Here is a 17840-nt window from a genome sequence, read left to right as displayed (position 1 = left end):
GTTTATTGATTTCAAACATTACAAACAATTCCACTTTAGTGAATAACTATGATGTTAGTATTTCTACAAGGACATTAAATATCTTCGCTGGAAGGAGTCATCTTGTTGATGTGAGGCCAATCGAACTAGCTAACCTAAGAGAGGTACAACGATATCAATCGCCCGGCATGGCCAGGTGGTTAAGGCACTCGATTCGTAATCTGAGGCTTGCGGGTTCGAATCTCCGTCACCCCAAACATGCTTGTCCTTCTAGCCGTGGGACATTATAATGTTACGGCCAATCCCACTATTCGTTGGTAAAAGAGTAGCCCAAGAGTTGACGGTAGATGATGATGACTATCTGCCTTCCCTTTAGTCCAACACTGCTAAATTAGGGACAGCTAGCGCATATAGCCCTTGTGTAGCCTTGCGCGAAATTCCAAACAAACCAAACCATAGAACAGAGGGGAGGGTAGTTTGCTAGTCAACATTACTCATCGCCAACTCTGAGCGACTCTAAACGAATAGTAGGATTGACTGGCGAATTACCGCCAGAAACGACAAGCATGTTCTGTGACGCGATTTGAGCCTGCGACCCACAGATTGCGAGGGAAATACACTAATCACCAAAACATGATTACAGAACATATTCAATGTACATATACTACATTTACTCACCTCTGTTTTGTAACTGGCATGTATTAAGATGCCAATATTCTGTAACAATAAAACAATCATATATATGTGTGTATGTAATACTGTCATCTGATGTAAATCGTCCAGCTGAAAAAGTACTTTTTTCTTTTAGATGTAAAACCCAGACAAGATCTAATCACACAAGTGTTTGCACTTAGTTATTGTACAAAGTAATACCCTTATAACTACTCACTTGGTTGTTATTCTGACCGTTCAAACTTTATTATAAACATGATCGTGCACAAACATTATTTCTAAGTTTCTATGGTGATTTATATCGTTATTGTTTGTTATTAAGCACAAAGCTACTCAACGACGAATATCGAAACCCGGTTTCGAGCAGTGTAAGTCTGCAAACATACCACTGTGCCACTGGGAAGTTCGTGGTTTGTGAATGAGGTTCGGAGGTTATTAAAGATGTTTCAGTTGGCTGTTATTAGAAAGTCAGTTTTCCAATCTTAAACCGTCTTAGTTTTAATCTCACCAAAAAGTTGCCAAATCTTGCAAAAGGATGTTTCATTATCAAAGGCTTTTATTTAAAATGAGAATCAGTTAAAGCATAAATATGGCTGCAGTCAGTACCATTCAGCGAGTGTGATAGGAGGGGATACTTTAACGAAACAATCGTTCTTCTACAAACCAAAAGCAGACACGAAAATCAGTAGCCAATGAGATCCGTCATAGCTATAGCAACAGCGTTAAAAAACCAGATAAACTAAAAAAATTAATTTAAGATAAATATTTACCCTCATTTAATAATCGAGATAAGGATTTTTCTCTTACATGTTATTAATATTGATTTGTGAAGGTGTATTATGTAGAACCAATCAGTCGCGGGAGAAACAAGTCGGTAATAAAGATCCAGAGTAAATGAATTTTATAAGAAGAATAAGAATCATATAGCAACAGATTGATGCGGCTTATTTTATCAGTAGTCTGCAGAAATATCTTCGAAAACAAAACACCAATGATAAATCATTTATTACTACTATTAATTAGTTGAGTAGAACTGTTCTTTCTTAAAACGTAATAAATCACTTTAGTGAATATCTCGTTAAACAGCTCGTGAGAGAAAAGTGTGTTATGAATATAATTTCTTTAAGCGAAATCATGGAGGGAATGCATAAACAAAAGTAAGCACTCATATTATATCAGTTAAACGAGTAAATGCTTTTACGTTTGAATGGTTCAAAAACTTGAATCCATCAACGGATTACATAGAAAATAAAGAGGGTGTAAAATATTTAGTCGTTCCACGACATTTTCCGAATCATGAGAGGGTGCGGATGAGGTCGTCAACTTACCTCGTAAACCTGATATTTAAAAACATTCCCTTCACATGTTAGATCTAAGCCTGAGAGAAGTGGATTACCGTAGATCACAAATGACATATTTTATTTCGTAACCCTGATTTCTAATTTAGACAGATTATTCTTAATGTCTCGGGAGTATCTTTGCACATAAGTAGTGTGTCAGTATATATCTACAAACTAACATTGCACAAATACTGCACATTACATAGTGAGGCTGGGAACGTATATAGTTACCAGGAAAATCAAAATACTCTCAGATGGGCCATATAAAAAGTACCGTTTAAATCGGGTACCTATTTCTTTTAACGGCTTGCGGCAGTGCTGAGCGATAAACAGGTAATTATAGAATTATTTTAAAAATCCTTTTGTGTGAATTAGTTTCAGTTTATACAATATTGTGAATATATAGGTCGATATTTTACTAAGATGGGAAATTAATTTAATAAACACTGAATTACAGGAGAAAACACTTTCACATTATAATTTCGTTTAGTTTATGAACTGTACATATTATAGGTTGTGCATCATTAAGAACAGCACCTCCCTCAGGTTTCTATGACTCTACCCCAAAACTCGATATAAAAATCATTTTCCCGTGTCGTTTTTACAACCAGTCGCTCCTGGCGTACTCAGTAAGCATTATTAACAGATGGCGGTGAGCGCCCTTAACTGTTTTTTTCTCTCTAGTCTATTAGTTCAGTTAAAGAGTTTGTTTTCCTGAATTTCGCGCAAAGCTATTCGAGGGCTATCTGCGCTAGCTGTCCCTAATTTAGCAGTGTAAGACTAGAGGGAAGGCAATTAGTCATCACCACCCACCGCCAGCTCTTGGGCTACTCTTTTATCAACAAATAGTGGGATGGACCGTAACATCATAACGTCCCCACGGCTGAAAGGGCGAGCATGATTAGTGCGACCGGGATTCGAACCTGCGACGCTCAGATTACGAGTCGAACGCCTTAACCCACCTGGTCATGCCAGGCTTCTCTAATAATGAGAAAATACATTAAACATAAAATGAAAAAAAAAAGATAATAAAAAAAGTAAAATAACAATAAAGCTTTCTATTTCACAACTAAAAATTTACAAACTGGGTAAAATGAAACAGCACTAAGTTTCAGCGACTTGAAATGTTATACGTACAAGATGTTTTCGCAATTCGTCGTAGAGGGAAACAATTGTACCTTTGAAAAAAGTGAATGGAAAGCAGTTTGAAACTTTCAGTCGGACAAATTAAAAGGATTGTTAAAATATGTGAAAATTGAAAACTTCACCAGTAGCATATAATATATTAATGTATAATAAATAGTAAATAAAATAATAGTGACGCAAATTAAATTATTTCATACTAAGAATCATACCGCAGCTTGTTTGTTCTTTGAATTTTGCGTGAAACTACACGAGGGTTATCTGCGCTAGCCGTCCCTAATTTAAGAATGGAAGACTAGAAGGACGGCAGCTACTCATAATCACCCATCGTCGAATCTTGAGTCATTCTTTTACCAACGAATAGTGGGATTGACTATCAATTTATAACGCCCCATGGGGCTGAGAGGGCGGGCATGATTAATGTGACAGGGATTCAAACCCGCGACCCTTCGGGCCGAGGTTTATAGTAACAGTTTTATTTATTAAACTATTTTAAAAGATGTTTAATAGGCCTAGTGCAGCCTAGTAGCCAGAGTGACGAACTTTGAAACTCAGGTTCCCTGATTTGTGCCCCGTTATCTCAAGAAAAAAATGCGCTCTGTATTTTGAGGTTATAAATGTTTTATAAGAGTGACAGTTAGATCCTAAAATTTGGTCTGACAAGTAATGACGTGGATGATGTTGACTAGCTGACTTTCTTCTAGTGAATTTCAAAATTAGGTACGGCTGGTACAGATAACCAACTCTCAGTGTGACTTGGCACAAAATGCAGCAAACAAACAAGTACGTATACAGATGTTTCAAGCAGTTCTGGTATCCACTTAAGAACTGTATATAGGGACTACTTGTTGTTAGCCTTAACAAAGACTAAATACTAGATAAAAAGAACTTAAGATAGCAGGTGGTTAGATTTTGATTGTTATTAAGAGGTAAACTATCCAGTTTGTTCAATATATTTCTTAACAAAGAAACCAATAGAAACCTCACGTGGCATAACTTCTTGTCGAGATTCAAAACATATTTGATTTAGATAGCTATATGAAGACGATACATTGGACGAAAAGTTTAGCTCACCTGGAGTACTGACATATGCTTGAAGCATCCACGAGTTTTAAAAATGTTAAATAGAAAGAGCCTTCTTAAATTGCGTAAAGTACTTTCCATATTTAGTCGAAATAAAAAATATAATTATTTATGAAATTGTACGTTTCATAAAAAAGATTAAGTTTGTGATAATTACATATTTTCAGTACGTTATATGAAATCGATTTTGAAGTCTCACCATGTCGTTGCAGCACATGTTGCCACATTTGTCCATGCTCCATCTGATGTCCGTACATCTCTCCAGTGATTCTACAGGGTAGTTTTCATAGCGAAAGGCTTCGTTGTAAAGCATTCATGGTCAAAGAATATTACTACTACCTGAAAGTGTTCCATAATATATCTAGTGTACAAAGACGACGGTTTCCTAATGCTCGTTTCAACAATTCGGTCCCAGAGAAAACCAAAATAATCTTTGTCCAACAGTTTAACTGATCTTCGTATGAAATAGCATAAATACCAGTTGTAGTCTCCAGTTGTTTGAGGTACGCAACAATTTAAAAGACATGATGTAAAAAAAAAAAAAGTTGTACACGTGTGATTTATGTCACTTTTCCAGATTAATTGCGTACTGTTATCTGGAACACGTGGCTGGCTTTTGCTCTATGTATCACGCTTATTACAAAATGTTGTACTTTACTTATCACAACTGGAATGTTATTGGTTTTAATATGAGTGATCCTGGAACCCCAAGTTGATTCATACTCCTGAACACATCTTTTTTATCTGATTATATTAATATTTTGTGCTGAACAGGGCTGTTATATATCCTTCCCAAAAGTGATAAGTTTTCGGTGTTTTTTTACACTACAAACGCAACGTCAAACGTTGTCAAAATGTAGTTTTGATACATTCCGCTCAACTACGACTTCATACTAGCTGTGGCTGTCACGTGGCTTACTAGTTTTCTTATTTGAAAACGATTTGAAATAATTTCTACAATCCTCTGTATGGTGTCTACAGTAACATTTTCACTTACTGATCCCAGAGAGAACACAGCCTTTTAAACTATCCAAATCGAGTTATATTGCTGTAGAGACCAAAAGAATAATATCAAATGTCAATTAATTCCCGAGAGAAAGCAAATTTATGTTATTTTTTTAAAATTATCCTTCTGAAAATCTTCAGAATAGTTTTATTAGAAGTTGGCTTAAGTCATGTATAAGTGGAACATTACTACAAGAATAAACATTTGGTTCTCGAATACAAGTTCTTGTTCTTATATCAACTAGTTTGTGTAGCAAATACACAGGGATATCATTATTTAAAGTTCCTAAATAACCTGTAACATATTTAAAGAGCGATATTTTCGCAATATTATAATTAAGTACGATTAACCTACGGAGATGAAAAAGGTTTACAATTTCTATATAATACAGTACTGAGAGTGACAGTTATTAAACACTGAGCTGATACATCAAAGTGAAGGAAGAACACAGCCTGAATATTAATGCACCAATCAAAATATAATTAAAATTAATAATACACTTATTAAGTATTATTCTGATACTGTTTTAACAGCAATACTATTATATAAACCTATACCCTATATTATATAAACCTATACCCTATATTTCACTCAGGCCTGGCATGGCCAAGCGCGTAAGGCGTGCGACTCGTAATCCGAGGGTCGCGGGTTCGCGCCCGCGTCGCGCTAAACATGCTCGCCCTCCCAGCCGTGGGGGTGTATAATGTGACGGTCAATCCCACTATTCGTTGGTAAAAGAGTAGCCCAAGAGTTGGCGGTGGGTGGTGATGACTAGCTGCCTTCCCTCTAGTCTTACACTGCTAAATTAGGGACGGCTAGCACAGATAGCCCTCGAGTAGCTTTGTGCGAAATTCCAAAAACAAACAAACAAACAAACATATATTTCACTCACAGGCCACATTTCCAACAATGATATCTCAACCTATAATAAAGCTAACATCTAGCGTATTGTAAATTTCAAGGTTAAATCCTTCCCATGCCAAACTGGCGTATAAGATCAGGTGCTGCATTAAGTTAACCTAATAAAATGGTTATACCAAAGCTGATACACGTGTAAAACAAAGGAGACAAAGAATAATTACACAGCTGTATGTATATAAACTGCTCACACAACCTCTCAGGGGTTTTTTCTGGTAAAATATGTGGGTACCGCTTCGCACGCCTATCGACATGAGGCAATAGCCAAGTATAGAACATCAACCTTTTGCACTAATAAATGAAATTAAGAAATTTTCACTTCAAAAAGTAAAGATATTCTCGTTTCAGATTTTCTCCACGATACACACTAAGTACTTTAAATCATATCTACTAGTAGTTTCTTCTAAAATAATGTCTGTACTTTGGTAGAAAGGAAAACAACAACAAATCCTGTTATATTTTTCTTTATATTTCTGCAATTTTTAATAGGTAGTAAAGGGCTTATATGTGATATATATATATACACACACACATAATTCTAGTGTATCCGTGGAACTTAAAATTTCAGGTCAGGTTATTTGATATCCCGGACCTGACCACGCGGGGCATGTTATTTTACACGAGGGTAAAGTGATAATTACCTTCTGAAGCGCCACCACTTATTAATAAGTTATAGAAAACCTTATCTGTTGGCACATGTCGAAGATCTGACCCCCTCAATCCTCCAAGCTGTCATCAATTGCATTTAAAATCTGGATTATTTTATCCTCATGTGTTTACATCTAGAGTCGAGCACGTGATAAATTCCCACCATGTGGAACCACTTAAGCGACCCTGACATACCATGATGAATGAAAGGTACTTCTGTTTTACTATATAGCCCAGTACAAAAAACGTTAATTCAAAATTTATGTTGAAAACATATAGAAGATTTGTGTTTGTGGAAGTAAGTAAGTCTACATCGTTCGGAGTTATTGTTTTTTTTACCAACATATCATGAGAAACAGTTAAAAATGAAAAATAAATGGTTTCAGTGATCATTTTTTCAACAAAATATCTTAATACTTTTTAACGCTTCATTAAGTGTTATGATGAAGTTCTGCAATTCACTTATGTTCTATTTCGGTATTCATGTTGAAATATAATCGAATTAAATGTAATACATTTCTTTATATAAAACAAATTAGAAATTAAAAAATGTGAACATTTTACCTCGATCTTTTATTAGTGTGTCACATGATCAGTTAACTACATTGTACAAATGGTAATCACAATCCAAAAGTCAAAATGACGAAAGGATTAAACAAAAGCTACAAAAAATACATCTTTCTAAAATGTAATAAGCCTGAAAATTCAAAGTATTTTATTTAAAGTCGCTGCGGGCTGCGCATGTATTTCATAAACAAGTCATCCAAGTAATCTAGGGCGATTACAATATCATTATTCATATAAACTTGAGAATAAAAACAATGGCCCACTACTGTGGGAATGGCATATAAAATGCTGGATAGACTTGCAATAAACAACGAATCAAAGAAATATTTTTTCCTTGGTAAGTAATAAGAAAGAACAAAGAACGTGTAAAACACTATTAAGAAACAAATCTAAACTTTATACCATAACTTTGAAAAACAGATAGAAAAGTGTGAGTGACTAATATCACAACTTGAACTTACAGGGTGGCCCGTAAGTCCCGACCCATCCATATGCTAAAGAACATTGTGTCTAAACGTTATAATACCAATGATGAGTTGAAGACAGCTGTTATCGCGGCATTTGGAACGATAACGCCTGCTATGTTGAGGAAAATGTCTCCCAGAACATGGCGTCGCATAATATTATGGAGCGAGAATGAGGGACAGCACACAGATACACTGGATACATAAGATATATGGATGGGTAGGACTTACGGGCTACACTGTAAGTTTGTCTTTATCACGACGCACGTGGCTGAAGAATGAAACTCTGTCTTCTTGCTCATATTTTACACATGATAGATGCTGATTTGCGTGTGTGATAATTAATTGTGTGAATTATTGTTACCCTTTCTAGTTTAGTTACTTTAACGCTTTCTTTATTAACTAATTATTTATTTTGTGAATAATTAACTTAAAAACTGTTAAAACCAACATATGTTTTTCAATATTTGTAAAACTAATTGACATATTCGATTTCGTTGAAAATATTTAGGGTCGTTTATTCAAAAACTTTGCAGCGAGTGCATTTCATGGAATATTTATATTAAACTTTTTAATGTTTAATAAAATTCCAAGACAACGTAAACAGAGGTCGTGTTCTCCCTACAAGTGGCACGTGACGCTGAGTGTCCTTATATGCTAGCACAATATCGTTTAAAAAAAATGAATATCAAACTATCTATATCGATTTTTTTCTCATTTAGTCCTGAGATTTATTACTTTCATCAGCAAGGCTTAGCTGTAGTGTACCACAATTATACTTGCTTAAGTATACGTTAGGTAACTAACATATTTATACATAAAATGAATTTGCTTACAAACAGATGTGTCTTCTTACCACCAACTCGTGACCAGACAGCACGAAACGTAAACGAATGAGGTATTTCAAACTGCTGGAAATGTAAGGTGATTAATACTAATCAAGGAGAGTATTTGTTCCCCATTTCAAACTTTAACATTAGTGTATTGCTCAGGTGAAAAGGTGAAATCAGTACCCATTCATTTTAGCATACCACTTGTTATGATAGACGTTTAAAAATAGCAACACCAAAATCACTGTAAACAAACCTTTACCACATGTAGACAAGTTTGGGCCATTGCTGATAATCAACTCTGCAAAAGAAACTTGTGGTTGTCTTGAAAATTAAACTTTTGAACCGACAGACATCAAAGTAACCTGATTACATGCTGGTGTAAAAACAAAACAGCTTATTAAAGCTAGGAGAACTTAACTTGCACTATGATAAAGCTTCAAACGTTTTACTTCAGGATTAAAACAAAGGTTCTTTTAATCTCCGAGTCTAAAGCTGAAATTAAAGTTCGACTGACTAGACTTTCAGGAAAGAGATATAATTTCCAGTAAACAGTACAGAGTCTGTGATGAAAAGCAAAGTCGGCTGAGTTTTGTTTTTAATTCTTATCATTTTTAATTAGATCATTACATCGCTAACATACTCTGTATTAATGTTGTACAAAACAAGTTGTAAATATGAAACACTATTTCTTTTACAACCATATATACGTCAGAGATTATTAGTATGCAAAAATCCTTCTAGCTTGCATATCTACTAATGTGTTTTGGACGACTACATAGAAAATGTAATGCAAAAATGTTTGAAAGGTATAATTACTTCAAATTATTACAAATATATCTTTGGCGATAAAGTATGAAGAATTACATCATATGTTTATTCTTCTGTTGAAAATTACGCTTATAATTCAAAGCATATATTAAAAATCTTGTTTGTTTTTAAACCGCTCTATGTTCCTTACAATTCTGTAGAATATAGTTAGGCTCGGCATGGCCAGGTGGTTAAGGCGTTCGACTCATAATCTGAGGGTCATGGGTTAGAATCCTTGTCACACCAAACATGCTCGCCCTTTCGACCGTGGGGGCATTATCACGTAATAGGCAATCCCAATATTCGTTGGTAAAAGAGCAGCCCAAGAGTTGGCGGTGGGTGGTGATGACTAGCTGCCTTCCCTCTAGTCTTACACTGCTAAATCAGGGACGGCTAGCGCAGATAGCCCTCATGTAACTTTGCGCGAAATTCAAAACAAACAGGAATCTTGTTACTCAACATTATGTTTTACACATGTAAAATGTAAAAGCAAAAAAAAAAAAAAGTAACTAAGTTTCTGATAACAAAATGTGCTAGATATCATTTATTTTCCTGTTCTTGAAAAAACAAACGGCGAAATAATTTCTTTGAAAATGTGCACAATCTGGTTTTTATAAAATGGATTTGAAAATGTCAAAAACAGTTAAAAGGTAAAAACTACAAATTGAAACGAGGCATAAAAAGCTAGTACGATTATGAGTGTAGTATATCACATATACATGGATTATTATTGTTGGCAAAACGCTTTTTGGTTAATATTACAAAAATTTGAAAAATGATGACATGGAAAACAGTGAAAACAGTTAATCTAATCTAGGTTTAAACTTCTATAGAGATACCATACTTCAGTGTCGATGAAACTTTCAAAATTAAGACATGTTTTTAATATTCTTGTCACACCCTTTCTCTTTCAATAAAAATCCCGAAAGTCTAATCAGAAGGCATACAATTTTGAAACGGTAAGCTTTATAAACTTTTAACACAACATAGACAAATAAAAATTGAAACTCATGGAAAAGCAACTTCGTAATAATGTGTTCTTATCGCCTGCTTAAAGGTACAGACTAGTAGATTTAAGGGTCAATTATTTATTTTTACTTCCTACAGTTAAACACCGTGGCTTCGACATCTCAAATAGTATCATATTTAGGCCGTTAACAGAATAAAATAAATACATTTTTGTTTGTTGTAGATAATTTCAAACAGTTCAAAGAATTTAAACCAGAGAATTACAGGTGTTCCTTTTTCTTTATGCTCCTTCGATTGAACCTTTTGGTTGAAGTTTAACGAATAGCAGTTCTTTTAATAAAAAAAATCCAATCAATTAAATATGTGAACTTAGAATATATAAGACTTAGGCATGGCAGGGATACACAATATATGATAAAACGTAGGCAAAGGAATCGGTGTGGGTGGAGGAGACAGGTATTTTAGTATGGCGTAGTGCCCCCCATAGAGATTTGAGTATCGTTATTAAGATATGTCGTTGTTTCAACTATGAATGCAATAGTCACAGCTAACATAGTAAATAATGCGCTCCCAATCCTCGGTACAATCCTCCCTGCCTATGGAGTAAAATAAGTCGTGGAAGGCATGCTTCCATTCTCAAACGTTTTCTTAGTTCTATTGTTAATACGAATTCTTTTTCATAATTATACAGCAATTACCAGACCTAATCACTCTATTTAGCTTAATTTACTCACCGCAATTTACATAAAATGCTCTAGACTCGAATGATCTGCATAAGTTGTTTTAACAATACCTTATAAGCTGTCCACTCGAATTGAATGATTCCAACACGTTAATCTGAAATAGGGCTTACATTTCAATGAATGCTGTGTTTTCTTTCAAGGTTGTGACTTTAATATAAACCATTTTCACGTTAAGCTTATCTTAACAAGTCGCCCGGAGATAACAACAAACTGTAAATGTACTTCCACTAGTAACACAAGAAGTGTGACTTTTTAATGAACTATCCTTATATTTTAATTTTATTAATTACATATAACGTTTCATCTGATTATTTCTGGATTTTCCGCTAACAATCTTAACTAGTTAAACCTGATCATTATTATCACCTTGATTAACTAGTTAAACCTGATCATTATTACCATCTTGAGACAATATTTTCTTTAGAAAAACATTAATAGTTTAGTTCCATGTATTGAGCCGAGAGCGACGCTTTCATTAGTTCCTCAGAATGTAGAGCTAAGAATCTTTAGTTCGCATCCTGCTACCATCAAAATCCGTCGCGCACCCTACTTTGGCACTGTGGAGATGTTTTAAGAATGACGGTAAAAATTATTCGATCTTATAAATATTTGGTGAAGGATAGTGTTTACTAGCTTCCCTCCATCTAGTCAATCACTTTGAAATTAAGAAGAATTAGCACACATAGCTCTCGAGTAGATTTGAATGAAATCTAACAAACAAACTGCAACAAATTAAATAAATTATTTACATTAAAGTGATTTATTTTGATGTCGCAATTAAGGAACAGGCAATAGTTCATTACGTTTCTCGGCTTCAGTTATTTGAAAAAGTTTCATTCTCAAGAACAAAAATACATTTTTATTCTTTTTTTTTCTAACAGAGTGATCCTTCAAATTTAGCATTAAGAATGGTAACAATTGACATCCATTCAATACAAAAATTTAACATGAAATGTCTTAACACGCTCAAAGGTGATGTTTGACAACAGGTTATAAGAAGAACATTAAAATTACAATGATATCAAATCATACAAAGTATCTTAGCTTTCTTTTTGTGCGTAACTTAAGATGATGTCATTCAGATTTGAATAGATTGTTTGTTTGTTTTTGAATTTCGCGCAAAGCTACACGAGAGCTAAGGGAAGGCAGCTAGTTATCATCACCCACCGCCAACTCTTGGGCTACTCTTTTACCAACAAATAGTGGAATTGACCATCACGTTATAACGCCCCCACGGCTGAAAGGGTAAGCATGTTTGGTGAGACGGGGATTCGAACCCGCGACCCTCAGATTTCGAGTCGAGTGCTTTAACCACCTAGCCATGCCAGGCCCATTTGACTAAACCTAAAATATAAGTTTACTAATGCCTAGAACACGATCTAAGATTAGTAGCTAATGAGCTTTAATCATTTAGTGTGATATGTAATTTACGTATTAATTAATATTCTCAAAAATACAGCATATACTGTTGTTGTCAAGATGATATCAACTTTGTGATTCACCACCAGTCAACTAATCCATTCTCGAAATTGTCCTTGTCACGACTCTGTTTAAAATGACAGCAAACTTTATGTAGCGTATTTCAGAAATAGCAGTTAATGATAGTTACTGCAAACTTTATAAAAGGAAAAAGGTCGTGAAAGACCACACCTCTGAACACATAGCTTATTGAATTAATCTACAAGTGACAAAGACATTGCTTTCACGCATCCCTACAAGTTTCAATAGCATCCGTCCTTTATTGTAAACACATTAATTATAGTTTACTTGTACCCATTCTCTCCAAATAAATTTTATACTAAATCCAAGGGGTTCAACCTTTATTATAAACATATCGAGCATGGTTTAGTGATGTTATATACCACTAGTACCTTTTTACAATAAAAACTTGATTATTCGTTCCACTGTAATTGATATAGGAATTAGAATGATGTCTAACACTTAAACAATATTTGTATTAAAAAATCCACCCAGTGTACTTTACTACTAAAACTGGTCTAATATTAGGTTGAGGAATAATTCGTAAGCGTTTTTAAATAATTTCATTCAAGCATTACATGCAAGACTATACAATACTTCAATGCATGAACACATTACACCCAAAACATTTATTATGATACTTTATTTCATGTAATACCTAGGTATATAGTATGCATTGTTTTAAACGAAATTGCAAGAAATTAAATGCGAAAAGCAGATGGTGTCGAAAATGCTCGATTTTTCCACTTGACATTCCATTAAATGAGCTGAAAATGAAAGCAAAAATTAAAGACATATGAAAATCAAACACACCATCTATTAGAGCAAAAAATTATCTACCAAATGACATGAAATATTTTGCGAAAGCGTTTCATTTATGAATATATTTTTTAACTTGAAAAAACGCTCACGAATTATTCCTCAACCCAATAAACAGGATACGGACAATGTTTCACCCAAATATTATTTACATAGTCTACTTTTCATTTATTCTTATTACTTTTTTTGAAGACTTCTTGAAAGTGTGTTTGTTTGCAATTTTAGATTTATTTGTTTCAAAGTGAGAATCTAATTAGGTAGGTAATGGGAAATTACATCTTGTATTTTTCAATTACACATTGTTGCATAAAATTTACGTCTCATTAGAAAGAAATGCTTCTATTTCAATAAAACAATTGTCAAACACATTTTAAAATCAAATATAAGAATATAAAAATTTTCAAAAAATGATTGGAAAATACAAGACATTTGAACGAAAAAAACAATATTGTCTGAAAACAAAATAAAAAATATGATTTTTCAATTCATACAAAGGAAGATCGTTCAAAAACTTCTTGAATATTTATAAAAATTAGAGAATTGTTGGTAGTCGACTTCATTTGATTACCGCATTCAAATATTCTAGTTATAAGTTTTGACAAAGTATGCATCTTATGCTTGGTCAAAGTAATGCCCAAATTATTGCAAACCTCTATATTCATGAAAAGAAGTACAACAAAACGAGAGTCAGTGATCATGGAGGTGGGACATTGTCCTGAATCCATAATAAACAGCTCATAAATACTTAGAAGCTATGCAAACTTAAGAGAGATAGATATACAGACAGATATGCATAACCTCAAAAGGTAATTAGGAATATGTTCAGCAGACAACATAATTCCTTTTTTACGTAGTTTTTAAAAAAGTAAATAATACAACCTATGGATGTGTGCAAAGGATCTAAAGGAATCTCTTAATATTGGTTATAAAATTTGTAATTTTGTTACTCGGTATTTTTTCCAGTTGTACTGACTTGTCTTCCACTGTAAATGAAAATCTCACTGGCCAAAATATAGGGTTAATTTTATTTACAAAAATTATTTATTATAATGAAAACTTAAATGTTTCCAAAGTTCATAGGTAGACAACTTTTTGTAAACTTTCTTTATCTTCCTTACTTATAAAAAATCAAATTTTCTTTCTCCCCTACTCCTAGAATGAAGTATTCCACAACATTAGATTCAAAGCACACTAACCTTGAAATCACAAGGCACATCACCACCCAAGGAACGTTCTAGTTGAAGACGTGACGGCAAAACCTGTTTTACTGGTTTCGTGCAGTCGAGAGAAGTTGTCAACAAGAATATTAAGAAGAAGATGAGGAGGGGTGGGGGGGTGATACAGCCTTCAGTAAAATATAACTGACGTTTTCTAAAACTCATTTCTTATGAAACAAGTTGCTGTTTGTCTTTGAAATAGCTCTGAGAAAAAAAAAAAAAATTACGACATATCGAAAACCGATCCAGATGACATTCAGCGTAAGTTTTACAACAAAGTTGCATAAAGTTTTTATAAAAGCAAAAATATTCCTATGATTTTTTTTTTCAGTTTCACAGCAGCAATGAGATTCAAGCTTCATAACTCGTATTAAACATAGTTTTTATTGAGAAGCACAAGTATGAACAATGATTATTTGTACTCCTAAGCCTGTTTGTCCACCAGGGTCTGATCCCTAATTTGCGTAGAGGGAAGGCATGCCAACTCTTGGGCTACTCTTTTCAACGAATAGTGGGATTGACCGTTATACCCCCACGGCTGGGAGGGCGAGCATGTTTAGCGCGAAGGGGCGCGAACCCGCGACCCTCGATTAAGCCAATTAAGGGCTTTAAATCCTGTAAAACTAAGCTAAAACATTTACTTTGTATCAAGACATTGTAGCATAGTAAACTATAAGCCGAAACATTATGTGGTAAATATTTAAGAAATACGTTGTAAGTCAATGAAACCGGTTCAGTTTGGTTAAAAAAAAACTAAAAACTTACTACATGAAAAAGTCCAGTGAGTTTGTCTATATTATCCACTCGAAGTGTTTTATGTTTATATTATTTACTTTTTTGTCTATTGTTACATGTACCTGTGAGATGAAAAGCACAAAAAATTTGTATGGACTACAACGAAAATTTTATATGAATTTACATATTATAATATTTATTTTATATGGGTTTCACATATTGAAATATTTCTTCAATCTAGTTTAAATTGTGTTCAGGTTTTCTCCAAGATTTATTGAAATTCACTGAAATCTCAGTGTTTATAAAAATATCACGAAATCACTAACTATTGGGGTCTGATTACAACAACTTTGTCTTTTGAATCAATTTCGCTGTGACCGCAAATGTTTGTTATTCTTATTATCATTTACGGCTAGTTTTTAAAGACAGCTTATTGTGACCTTCGTAAATATAAATTTTAATTTTGCTTACTGCAAGTATTAACATCAACAGAATTAAACAATGTTCAGACAAAACAAACTATAATTTCAGATTTCTTTGAATGTATGCTCTACGACAAAAATAAACCACTTTCCAAATAAACTTAATATAGAAACTTCCTTCATTTATAATATTGTAAGAGTAGCCACAGAAAAATGTACACTTTTTCCTTTTTCGGAACAACCTTCTCTTATTGTTCGTGGTTTTGGCAAAGGAAAACATTTCACGTGTCTGTACTTATTGAAACATACTAATTATGATACGACTTATAAGTAACAACAACAGACGGATATGATTATGCCTTGTGGTTTGGATTGTACACGATTTCAACGAATTACAAGGAGCTTCGAGTATACTGCCTTAGCTGAGAACGTATTCGTTGTCGCCTTAGCTGGAAACTTCTAGCAGAGCAGAAGGTGTAGTTTGTGTAGCCCATCAGACTCGTAGCTCATTTCTTACATGCAATATAAACTCAAAACTGTAACTATGTTTACAAATATCATTAACATCGAGTAGGCCTAACTAGATGTAATTTAGTAACCTCCAGAATTCACGGAATATGTCATATATATCACATAATAACTTAAGTTAAGTAAAGCGGTTTCACCATATTAGAGCCAATGTTTCCTCGAGGGAAAGTTGTTGGTTGGGAATATTTACAGCGCTTCTTGTGAAATACTGCTTGTAATTATATACAAACTGTATGTGTATATTCATGTAAAGAGTTGTTTTTTTTTAATGGTGCATTTGCACTTATGTTATGTTCATATTTTAATAACTGAAATAAAGAATTAAAAAAAATGACACTTCTAAAAATTCTACTGAAACAAATATATACCAGTAAATTATATATACATATGAGTTTTTAATCGCCTGGTGGTGCGAAAAACGATAAAGATGGAAAACAAAATGTTAATAGTCCTGGGAAGCCGTTATAATAATGAGAGCTAGTTAGTGCTAGTTCATGATTTTTTGTCCTTTTCTTATTATTACTTACACGTTCTGATGACGCAAGAGTACGAGACAAAACACGGTGTTTGATGTCGTTCTTAATCATTAATTTAACAACTTCACACAGTTTTTACAATTGTTACATGACTATCAACCCTCACCAGTAAACAAACTAATTGATGCAGTACACAGTAGATATTATCATCAACGCAATAAGTTGTATAGATGTAAGTTTCATTAAGCTGATAGCAGAAAACGTCTTAAAAAGAACTAAATAGAAGATGTTTATAAATAAAATTCCACGAAAGTTGTATAAGTCAGATACACGAAGGGCTATACATACTCTGCCCACAACGGGTATCAAAACCTGGTTTCTAACGTTGAAAGTCTATAGACATACCGCCGTGCCACTGGAGCACAAACGTATTTACGGATGCTTCATAAATATTATTAACAAACATAAGAACACGTAGTATACGTGAAGAAATATTGCTCCCGTAACACACACAGCAAAGTACCAAGAAAATGAGGAACAAAGTATTTTTTATCAGGGAAAATAAAAAAAACAATAGTTAGCTGTTTATGGATTTATATTTTTGAGTTCCTAAACACTGAATTTTAATGAAATACATACAACTGAAAAACAGAAATTCCTCGTTGCATTCTATCTAAATGCGTATTTCCTTTACAGTAGTCAGTAGCTAAAATAAACCAAAGCGCCATCTCTCGAAACGTTTTTAACACAGCTAATACGTATTGCTGTTTTTCACATGAAAAATAAAGTCCTTGCTTTTGTCTGAGATCGTTTGTTTAAAAGTCATTTTAAAACTGCTTTCATTGCAACAGATGAATGAAAAACGTTGAAAAGATAATACTTTATGATTGTTTATTTTTGATAACTTTTATGTAATACAAATCTCGTGTATAATCGACATTATTACTTTGGCTAATGACACTTGATTACGAAACTGTTGAAAAGCCGCTCAC

At 33.7% G+C, this 17840-nt stretch overlaps 1 long non-coding RNA gene across 1 annotated transcript in view; it reads right to left on the bottom strand.

Moving 5' to 3' along the window:
• The window catches only part of LOC143222739 (uncharacterized), an 81908-nt gene extending 67126 nt beyond the window's left edge, over positions 1 to 14782 (bottom strand). Inside the window, exon 1 of the long non-coding RNA XR_013012448.1 lies at positions 14667 to 14782. This is a non-coding gene — a long non-coding RNA (uncharacterized LOC143222739). The remainder of the gene's footprint in view (positions 1 to 14666) is intronic.
• Positions 14783 to 17840: the final 3058 nt, after the last annotated feature.

The sequence above is a fragment of the Tachypleus tridentatus genome, chromosome 8 (genome assembly GCF_004210375.1).
Source record: "Tachypleus tridentatus isolate NWPU-2018 chromosome 8, ASM421037v1, whole genome shotgun sequence".
In the NCBI taxonomy this organism is placed as follows: domain Eukaryota; kingdom Metazoa; phylum Arthropoda; class Merostomata; order Xiphosura; family Limulidae; genus Tachypleus; species Tachypleus tridentatus.
The sequence above is the reverse complement of the archived record's forward strand: the minus strand, read 5'-3'. Positions and strand labels throughout refer to the sequence as shown.